The sequence below is a fragment of the Hordeum vulgare genome, chromosome 7H, assembly GCF_904849725.1.
Source record: "Hordeum vulgare subsp. vulgare chromosome 7H, MorexV3_pseudomolecules_assembly, whole genome shotgun sequence".
Lineage (NCBI taxonomy): Eukaryota > Viridiplantae > Streptophyta > Magnoliopsida > Poales > Poaceae > Hordeum > Hordeum vulgare.
Window position 1 is genome coordinate 170,042,719 of NC_058524.1, and position 12,191 is coordinate 170,054,909.

Consider the following 12,191-nt stretch of genomic DNA (forward strand, 5'->3'; position numbering starts at 1 on the left):
CTGCCAACAAGCCTTGAAACAAACAAAAGCCCTTCTGAAGCACTCCTTCTGAAATGACTTCCCTTTTATTTTGAATTGAACTGTATGCTTGTCAATCTCTACAACACTTCCTGGACTTGCCATCTCCACTTCAGCTTTGAAAGTGTAAAGCAGCTGAAAACTGTCATTCCATTGACCATTAATTCTGTCAAAAGCCTCTTCCCTAGCATTGAAAATTCTCATGTAAGGAATTTCTATCTTGTACTTCTCAAAAAGCTTCCCATGGAGTGTTGTTGGACCAAGTCCAGGTTCTTCTCTCAGCCAATCCAATATAGCATCTGCCACCCACCTAGTTTTTGCTAGCTTGGTTTTGGCCTTCCCCCCTCCCCCTCCAGGTGGACAGGTGTGCTTGTGTGGGTTTTTCTTTATCTGAAACAAAATAAAAGGGTAAAAAACAGTTAAGAAACCTTACTCAACAATCTGAAACTAAATTACTAACTGAACTTGGATTACCTGAATATATTTGCTCTTTCTCATACGAGATGCATGCAACTTCCACCTACACCTAGGATATGGACAAAAAACTGTGAACCTTGCTGGCTCACTCCTTTTAATCTTATAGGTGTTTTCAGATATAATGCACCATGTTGTCACTGCATTCCGACAGTCCACCATTGATTGGAAAATGGTACCTACACTAAGCTTAGGTTTTTCCCTATTCCACTCAATTGTTGGCATGTCATCACCATCGTATTCATCCTCGATTATGTTGTCCATGTTCTCCACCTTCTCTTCATCGTCAGTGTCATCAAACCTAGCTTGGCTGATGGACTCCTCCATATATTCGTCATCCACTGCTTGCTGACTGGCTACATCGACCAGCTCAGGAAACATCATCTCGTCTTCATCATCATTTGTAGGCACTGCCTCGTCAGGTTCTGCATCCTCTTCTACACCAAATGCAGAAGGTCCACGAGAAGCAGCAGCTGAATCGGAACCACAATTGGCAGCAGGCATGTTGTGTCTCCATGAACCACTTGCTTTACTTGGTGTCGACCTACAAGGAGTGCTGGGGTGCTGGCTATTAGCACAGACAGATGATGTCTGAACTCCCTTCCCCTTCACCCGTTCTGTGCGTGGCTGAAGCACATCGATTTGGAGTTTACCAAATCGGCAGCCAGCAATCCCAGCAAAAAGCAACGACATATGATCGTCGCAAGTTAGTGGGAGAAATCTTTGCTCGTCACTGCTGAAGTAATTCAGTTCAATAGCATCGGCATCACTCCAGCGATAGGTGTTTCTTAGCTCAGCTTGCAAATCTTTGAAAGATATGCTGGTTTCTACCACTTTGGGATAGAAAAATGATGAAATCAAATGCGGTTTAGTACCACACAACACACTAGTTTCCATTCTAATCGCCAGCCGGAAAGCCAGCGCGGGATCAATCCTATTTTGTTGAAGGAAATAAAGGCTTCAGTTAGCCGGGTAAAATCGAGCACAAATTCGAACGATTCAAGCAAACAGAAGTCAAATACGGCCTACAATATGAATTAGAACGTCAAGTCGAGAGGAAACAATGCTTACCCAGGTTTAATCCATGAATTATCTACCGCGGATTCGACCCAATCCTCTCCACGGGCGACTGGATTCCGGGCGTCCTCACTCAACATCGCCATGTAATCCTAGATGGGGAGGTGGGCTATATCTGGCGGAGACGCGACGTCGCCGACGAATGGAATATGGGCATAAGGTGGAGGAAACAACTGCGGTGGACACGGCACGACGTCGGCGGAGTAGGCGGGGCGGCGCGGTGCAGTGCGGCCTGTCTAGATATGTTTCAGATTCAGACAAGCTTCCCAATACGTGTCTCCTTGCGGTCCCACCCGTCAGCAAGCAAGAGTCATCCGAAGACTCGGCCCCACTCGTCAGCAATTAACGGTCAATGGACGGTCAAGACAACAAACGGCCGCTATGAGCATTTGTGAGAGTTTCAGCTAAGGAAGAGGGGAAAAGTGAGCAAACGTTTGGAGCGTGGGGAAAAGTGAGCACAACTAAGGAACCAGGGGAACTAATTTAAATATCCCTTTAATTTATGCAAGTAGTCTATTCACCCCCTCTAGACACCTCTTCTATCGATCTCTCAATTGGTATCAGAGCAAGGTCTCCAAAAACTTGTTTTAAACACCATTGGAGGAATATGGATGGGCCTAGTTTGTGGAATACTGGTTGTAGAGTGCCTATTCTTGAAGGGGAATATTATAGACAATGGGAATATGAAATGTTTGATATATTTGATAAATTCCATTTGCGCAAGTATGTGAAATATCCCCATGAGCCTCCCATTGATCCCTTACGTCCTTCTCATGATGTAGAACTTGATATGATTGGCAAGCTTTTAAACTGTTAATCTAATCATTAGAGGACTGCCAATAAATGTGCTTAATCAATTGTAGAATTTTGAGTGTGCTCACAGTTTGTGGAAAGACTTAGAGAAAAGATAACCCGACAATTCACTAAAAAATCTTGAGATCATTTTCCACAAATGCATTACCTTTCAAAAAATGAAGCGAATTGATCCTGCCTTTTTGAGCTTCGTGACCTCATGCGTGCTAAAAGAGATGTCATTACCATTAGCAATGTCATTGTTGAAGCCATTCACATGCATCAATATGAACATTGTCATAATCAAAATTCTGTTGAAATTCTTGTTTCTAACGAGGATATTTCATCCGACGACGACAATGTGGAGCATGGCTACTACAATGAAGATGAAGAGTTTGACATTGAGTATGAGAATACCATGAGTAACCTTGGTCTTATGGCAAACCTTAGAAACTACATGGCCGGTGGAAAGGAGTGGGTTCTTGAAAGTGGATGCACCGATCACATGACTGGAGATAAAGACATGTTCGATGAGATCACACCAAACCGTGGACCTCGAAGGTATGTGACGTTTGGAGACAACTCCAAGGATATGGTACCTGGTCTTGGTAAGGTGGCCATATCTCATGATAGTTCCATTTAAAACGTCATGCTTGTTGAATACCTTGGCTACAATCTTATTTCCTTATCTAGACTAGCAGGCTTTGGTTTTAATGTGTTATTTTATGAAAGTTGACTGCCAAGTGTTTCACACTGACAATCATAAAATGTTCTTTACTAGTTTCCATAGAGGTGATCTATACATTGTGATTTCACTAAAAAATCCAAACCCTGTACATGTATTATTGCAAAATCTTGTAAAGGTTGGTTATGGTATAGAAGGTTAGGACATGTAGGTATGCGTAACCGTCACATGCTAATCAAAGGTGATCATATTCTTGGTGTTAGAGATGTTATCTTTCACAAAGTTAGACTTTGTAGTGCTTGGCAAGCACGAAAGCAAGTCAGTGGAAGTCATCCCATGAAGAACATCATGACTACAAGAAGGCCACTCAAGGTGCTACACATGGATCTTTTCGGTCCCAACGCTTACAAGAGCCTTACTGGAAATTCTTATGGTTTAGTCATTATTGATGATTTTTCCAGATTCACATAGGTATTCCTTCTTGATGATAAGTCGCACATACAAATGATCTTCAAGAACTTCGCTCGGAAATCTCAAAATCAGTTTCAAGTGAAGATCAAGAAAGTTCGGAGCGACAACAGAACAAAGTTCAAGACCACAAATGTAGATACTTTTCTTGACGAATAAGGTATGTCACATGAGTTCTCGGCGATGTACACACCTCAACAAAATGGAGTTGTTGGGAGGAAGAACCGAACTCTCATAGAGATGGCCAGAACGATGCTTGACGAATACAAGACGCCAAGACACTTTTGGGAAGAAGCCGTGGAAACAACTTGTCATGCTATAAACTGACTCTACTTACACAAGCTTCTCGGTAAAATGACATACGAGCTACTCACCAGTAACAAACCCCAAGTTGGATACTTTTGAGTATTTGGCTCTAAGTGCTACATTCTTGATAATCATCGTCGCGTTAAATTTGCTCCCAAGTCTCATGAAGGTTTCCTACTTGGTTACGGATCAAACTCACACACTTACCGTGTCTACAACAGCTTCACTTGAAAAGTTGAAGAGATGGTAGATGTGAAGTTTGATGAATCTAATGGTTCGCAAGTCAAACAATTGTAAAATGATGTAGGAGAAAGAAGTACATCGTGATGATCCACCTCAACCTTCCTCACCACCACCTCAAGGATATGACACCGTCAACGACAATGTGCAAGATGAAGATGATGAAGAAGCTCCACCATCCAAGAAGGAGAAGTTGTCACGAGTTCGAGCAAGAGTGGACAAAGATCATCCGGTGAATCAAATCTTCGGGTACATACAAACTGGGAGAATCACTAGCTCTAAATCTCATTTAGCGAATGTTTGCGAGCATTATTCTTTCATATCTAGCATTGAGCCGTTGAATGTAGAAAAAGCGCTTCAAGACCCGGATTGGGTGAATGCCATGCACGAAGAGCTACACAACTTCGAGAGGAATCAAGTGTGGACACTTTCTCAAAAGCCCGAACACGAGAAAACCATCATTGGTACAAGGTGGGTATTTCGGAACAAGCAAGATGAAGATGGACAAGTTGTACGTAACAAGGCACGTCTCATAGCCCAAGGATACACGCAAGTCGAAGCTTAGGATTATGATGAGACTTATGCCCCCGTTGCTAGACATGAAGCCATTCGTATTCTTCTTGCTTATGCCAATCACCATGATATTACTATTTACCAAATGGATATAAAAAATGTTGTTATAAATGGTGAAATTGAGGAGGAGGTTTATGTCAAACAACCTCCTCGCTTTGTGAACCTCAAGAAACCTAATCATGTTTAAAAAATTCATATATCTTTATATGGTCTTAAACAAGCCCTTAGAGCTTGGTACAAATGCCTAACAAAGTTTCTCATTGAAAAGGGTTTTGAAATTGGTAAAATTGAGAGAGGTAGACCCCTCCTCCTGATATATTCCCAACGGTGCTGCCCTCCCCTAGAGACACATGGTAAACCTAGCCGCCATCATCGAAAAGGCCTCCTTCGCCCTTCACCACTATGCCGCTATCGGAGGACCGATGGACAAAGCCAGGCCACGTGCCTCTCGCGCCTGTCCTCCCCTTGTCCCCGTGGCCCCAATCCATCCATGTCGCACCACGGGTGCCACCCCTCCCAAATGTTGCCCAACTCCTGCTAGTTTGATGGCAGATCTAGCGTGTCTTGGCCATGACCATGGACACCTGAAAGCATGAGCTTTGGCCATAGGATTGTGAGGAGAAGCCCCTTGATGAAGGAAGGAATAGGATTGGCTCAAGCTTCAAGCAATAAGACTATATTTTATATTTGTGAGAAATCACTTTGACTCCATAGGAAAGCCAATACTATTAAAAGGGGATGAGGTACTATGATGAATTGGTTGCTCAAGTGCTTAGAGATAGCCACCAAAAATATTCAGCCACATTCCCACAAAATATATCTGTCCCTAGCCAAATACGCAAAATCTTTGCCACCAACATTTCCCACCCGGCTATACTGATTTTACACTTAGACAGATCATATGCCAATCCCACCATCTTAGTACAACCAACATTTCCATTGGTGCCATCGAGATTGGGTGACCAACATTCTGTTGTGATAACTTGAAGTTTCAGAATTTCCAAGTTTGAAGTTGGTCTCACCGAGTTTGGAAACCAGTCTAGGTCATCGTATAGGTACCACTGAGATTCCTATATCGGTCTCACCAAGAATTCAAAAATTGCCACATTTAATGCATCTCGGTACCACTGAGATTCATTTAGTGTCACCAAGTTGGGCAATAATATTGTAACAGTTGGATTTCGGGGGATGCCTATATATACCCCTCCACCTACCTCTCATTCATAGAGGAAGCACTCAAAACACACTTACACTTGCCAAATCAAACTTTCTCAGAGAGAGCCACCTACTCATGTGTTGAGATCAAGAGATTCTATTCCTACCATTTGAAGATTGATTTCTACCCTCCCCAAGATCAATCTGTCCTACCCATGCCAAATCTGTGAGACAATGATTGAGTGTTGAGGAGACTATCTTTTTAAGAACAGGAGCAAGGAGTTCATCATTCTACCACATCTATTACCTTTTGGAGGGTGGTGCCTCCTAGATTGGTTAGGTGTCGCTTGGGAGCCTCCTACTTCGTGCTGTTGAGTTGAACCAAGAATTTTGTACAGGAAGGACATCGCCTACTTCGTGAAGATCTATCGTGAGTGAGGCTAGTCATGTGTGGACGGAAGCCGTGGTGGAATAGACAAGGACGCTTCTTCGTGGACCCTTTGTGGGTGGAGCCCTCCGTGGACTCTCATAGCTGTTACTCTTCATGGGTTGAAGTCTCCACTAACATGGACATACGATAGCGCCACCTATCGGAACCATACTTAAAATTGTCATGTCAACTTCTTCGCGTTTGATCTTCCTAAACTCTACTCCTTACTACATGTGCAAAGTCTTTACTTTCCGCTACCATGCTTGTTGACTAGCATGTGTAGGGTCCACTAGACTTGTTAGAATCGCTAAAATTTGCCAACCATTAAATTGGGAAAGGCTATGATTTTAATTTATGCAAGTAGTCTATTCACCCCCTTTAGATACCTCTTCTATTGATCTCTCAACACCCTTCCCCCGTCGGCTGTGTAGCCCAGCCTGCTACTAGTGTTGGTTCTTGCCGTGGTCGGGTGCGGGTGTTATGACGGGTTGTGGGGATGCACGTGGCCTGCCTCATACAAGTGCCTCTTGATGTCTTCCTAGGGCACATGGCTATTGCAATTTGTGGTAAGTAGAGTATGTCGATCCCGCATGGAGCATTGTTGCATAGTTAACTACCAACCCTGAAGTTACATCATCACACACATAGCTATACGTTCACATCCGGAATGTTATATAGAAATAGTCTATTCGTCGATTGCTAACAGAACAATTATAATGTTGGTTTTGTCTGAACAACTAAGCAATGGTAGAAATGTAAATAAAATAATGAATAAATAATTGGGTGAAGTTTTAGTAAAAGGCGTTCTCAAGGCATTCAGAATCATTACCACCCACACGTCCTACAAATACGTAAGCCACTTTTAATGTAGTTATTTGTGGGTGGAGCCTAGTAAAGTATATAGAGCTACACATACTCAACTGTATCACACACGTCACCACCATTCCTTCCCTGATGGGTTATGACAATGATGATTAAGGGATTTCCCGTGGACACGATCGGTGGATGGTCTCCATTATTCCTCTATTGGATTGCTAGAGACGGGATAGGTAGAGGTCACTTTTGTCACATGTATCCTCCACTTCCCTAGAGATTGCGTTGTCACTTGCTTACTCCGATATATACTTCATCCAATAGTAATATCATTGTGTCCAAAATTTTACGGTGCACTTCAACCAACATCATGAAGAACATTAACAATACATGTAAATGTTATTTCATATCACGCAAAATTATTTGGTGCTAGTACAAACTAGAGTTTATCCTATTTCCCAAGAACTAGTAATTCATTCAAACATGTAGATCAGATACATAGAGGATAGAGGCAAGTTACAATCCAACATGATGTTGGAGATGGAGAGAAGTGATGACCCACAAGTATAGGGGATTAATCGTAGTACTTACGATAAGTAATAGCGTCAAACCCAACAATGAGCATAAGGAAATGACAAGTGGTTTCTAAAAAGGTGATTCCGCATGCACTCGGAGTAGAGGTAACAAGTAGTTTGATAATAATGAAATTCGTAACACGTGATAAGTGACAAGTGAACCAAGGTGGCCCAATCCTTTTCGTAGCATAGGACAGGCCTCAAAGTTCTCTTATATAAATTAAAGTGCTCTCCAGGACACATGGGAATTGTTCTCTAGTCATGTTCATCATGTTTTGTTGATTCACATTCGGTACTTTGATAATTTGATTTGTGGGTGGACCGGTGCTAGGGTGTTGTTCTTACTTGAACAAACAACCCACTTATGATTACCTCGTCCCGCAAGCATCTACAACTATGAAAGAAGAATTAAGATTAATCTGACCATAGCATGAAACATATGGATCCAAATCAGCCCCTGACGGAATAACACATAAACTAGGGTTTAAGCTTCTATCACTCTCGCAACCGATCATCTACTTATTAATCCCCAATGATTTCCCTTAGGCTCAAGTATGGTTAAGTGTCATGTAGTCTACATTCACATGACACCACTAAAGGAAGAGAAACATACACATCATCAAAATATCGCACGAATACCAACATTACATGATTACTTATAAAAAGACTTATCCCATGTCCTCAAGAATGGAAGTAACTACTCACAAATCATCATCATGTTCAAGATCATAGGTGTAATGAATATGCTTAAGGATATTAACATATAATCTTCTACCAAGTAAACTAACTAGCATCAACTACAAGGTGTAATCAACACTACTAGCAACCGCCATGTACGAATCTAAGGTTTTGAGACAAAGATTTGATACAATAGAAGAACTGGGTTTTGGGATGAGATTGTTGATACGTCTCCAATGTATCTATAATTTTTGATGGTTTCATGCTATTATCTTGTCAAACTTTGGATGTTTTGTATGCCTTTTATATATTTTTGGGAACTAACTTATTAACTCACTCCCAAGTGCCAGTTCCTGTTTTTCCTTGTTTTGACCCCTTTCAGAGGAGGATTTTAAACAGAGTCCAAACGGAACGAAACTGCCGAAAAGATTTTTTTTCCGAAACAGAAGAAGATCGGGAAGCCTGAGAATCAGGGCAGGGGGAAGCAGGGACCCCACAAGCCCCCTAGCCGCGGCCAGGGGGGCCCGCGCCTCCCAGGCTTGTGGGCTCCCTAGGCCACCTCTGCCCTAGGTCTGTCACCTATAAATTCCCTAAAAGCCCAGAAAAAATCAGGAGATCATCGAAAGTACTTTTCCATCGCCGCAAGCTTCTGTCTCCGCAAGATCCCATCTGGGGCACTTCTGGTGCCCTGCCGGAGGGGGGATCCGGATACGGAGGGCTTCTTCATCAACACCATGAGCTCTCCGATGATGCGTGAGTAGTTCACCATAGACCTACGGGTCCATAGCTAGTAGTTAGATGGCTTCTTCTCTCTCTCTTGGATCTTCAATAAAAAGTTCTCCATAATCTTCATGGAGATCTATCCGATGTAATCTTCTTTTGCGGTGTGTTTGTCGAGATCCGATGAATTGTGGATTTATGATCAGATTATCTATGAATCTTATTTGAGTTTCTTCTGATCTCTCTTATGCATGATTTCATATCCTTGTAATTCTCTTCGAGTTGTGGGTTTTGTTTGGCCAACTAGATCTATGATTCTTGCAATGGAGAAGTGTTTGGTTTTGGGTTCATACTGTGTGGTGACCTCACCCAGTAACAGAAGGGGTAGTTAGGCACGCATCATGTTGTTGCCATCAAGGGTAAAAAGATGGGGATTTCATCATTGGTTTGAGATTATCCCTCTACATCATGTCATCTTGCTTAAGGCGTTACTCTGTTCGTCATGAACTCAATACACTAGATGCATGCTGGATAGCGATTGATGTGTGGAGTAATAGTAGTAGATGCAGAAAGTATCGGTCTACTTGTCTCAGACGTGATGCCTATATGTGTGATCATTGCCTTAGATATCGTCATGAATTTGCGCAGTTCTATCAATTGCTCGACAGTAATTTGTTCACCCACCGTGATATTTGATCTTTTGAGAGAGCCTCTAGTGAACACTATGGCCCCAGGTCTACTCCACACCATATTTTCAGCCTTACACTTTTTCTTCGTTGCACTTTCCGCCTTCAGATCTCACTTTGCAATCAATCTTGTAGGGATTGACAACGCCTTTATAACGTTGGGTGCAAGCTCTTTGTGTTTGTGCAGGTACTCTGGACTTGATGAGATTCTCCTACTAGATTGATACCTTGGTTCTCAAACTGAGGGAAATACTTACTGCTCCTGTGCTGCATCACCCTTTCCTCTTCAAGGGAAAACCAACGCAAGCTCAAGAGACGACAGATGGTTTCTGTCGACGTAGCAGAAGGATTTCTGGCGCCGTTGCCGGGGAGGATCAAGTCAAGAACTCATCCAAGTAAGTTTCGTAAACTCATCTCTTGCATTTACTTTGTTTGCCAGTTGCCTCTCGTTTTCCTCTCCCCCACTTCACCAATTTGCCTTTTTCGTTCGCCTTTTCGTTCGCCCTTTTCTCTCGCTTGCTTTCTGTTCATTTGTGTGGGATAGTCTACCTGTCCTCATGGCTAGACCCACCACTTCGAATGATACTCCCGAGAACGAAGTTCTCAATTTCAAACAAATTGAGGAAGAAAACTTAAATGACGCTTGGTATAGTATTTGCAATGCTCAGAGTAGACCTACTCATAAGCAATCTACTATCGTCCTGCTTCGCAGTTTTGATCTGGGTGTTTCTCCTTGGAATAGGTATATTCTTGACACCATCGTAGGTGGAAATTTCTTGGGTACCCATACCGTTGATTCTTACGGAGCAGTAATAAATTTGGTAGGCTCACCCCCACTCATGGTTAATGGAACTACCTTGACTCTGGAACATGTGATGTGTAGGCTAGATGTCATTGAAAATAAGATCACCATGATCGAACTTAATGAGAGTTTGGATAAAAAGATCTACAATCAAATCACTCAGTACGGATCCAAGGTAGGAATGGTTTTGAAAGGTTTAAAGGAGAAGGAACCCAAAGTTAACGAAAAATTAGGTCATGATTCTGCTAGGATTGGCAAACTAGAGGATGTTATAACCAACTTGGGTTCCGCTTTTGCCGCTGTGCAGAATACTCCAAATTTTTCCCACAATAAAATCACCAAGTTTGTTTTTGTTCCTAAAATTAGTGGTGAATCATCTAGAAATAAAGATGAAAACCTTAAGATGATAAGTGACCACGCTACTTATGGTTTGAGCACCAAAGACGACGATACGTGATTCTATCGCCTTATGCCTAGCTAAGGGCGTTAAACAATAGCGCTTATTGGGAGGCAACCCAATGAATTTATTTCTTTTTATTTCTTTTTTGTTGCGCCCACACTATCATAATTCTGTTATGATTGTGTCTTTTGTGTTTGAGCCACGCAAAACCTTCATGACTAGTCTTGGTGATGGTTGTTTCATCCTCCTGGAAAAAGACAAAAAAGTTTCGCTCACGAGATGATTTTTCATTTTTATTCAGAAAGAGCTTTTGAGTTGATTCTTTTTTCTGCTGGTTGATATGCCTTTTTCCCGCAGTCATAATTTTTCAGAATTATTCAAATACGACAAGTATATGAAGTATACAGATTGCTACAGACTGGTCTGTTTTTGACATATTCTGTTTTTTTTTTTGAGTTGTTGCTTGTTTTGATGAAACTATGGTTAGTATAGGGGAGTAATAGCCATGGAAAATTGAGAATACAGTAGACCAACATCAATATAAATAGAAATCAAGATTGCTACAGTACCTAAAGAGGTGGTAGTTTGTTTTCTTGTGCTAAAGATATCACGAGTTTCTGTTTAAGTTTTGTGTTGTGAAGTTTTCAAGTTTTGGGTGATGTTCTCATGGACAAAGAGATAAGGAGTGTAAATAGCTCAAGCTTGGGGATGCCCAAGGCATCCCAAGCCAAATTCAAGGACACCAAAAAGCCTAAGCTTGGGGATGCCCCGGGAAGGCATCCCCTCTTTCGTCTTCAATCCATCGGTAACATTACTTGGAGCTATATTTTTATTCACCACATGATATGTGTTTTGCTTGGAGCGTCCTGTATCTTAGGAGTCTTTTCTTTTTTTTGTGTCACAATCATCCTTGCTGCACACCTTTATAGAGATACATGCACTCATCGTGATTTTGCTAGAATGCTCATCGTGCTTCACTTATATCTTTCGAGCTAGGTGATTTTGCTGTATGTGCTTCACTTAGATCTTTTTAGAGCACGGCGGTGAGTGACTTGGTAGTTGGCTTATGCTATGAAAGTAGTCCCAAAGGTGATAGGTACCCAAAGAGGATACAAAAACCTCCATCTTCATGTGCATTGAGTAGAAAGAGAAGTTTTGATTCCTCTCAATTAGTTTTGAGACGTGGATTCGGTAATATTAAGAGTTATGTTAGTAGGGTGTTGTGAATCTATAAATACTTGTGTTGAAGTTAGTGATTCCCATAGCATGCACGTATGGTGAACCGCTATGTTAGGAAGT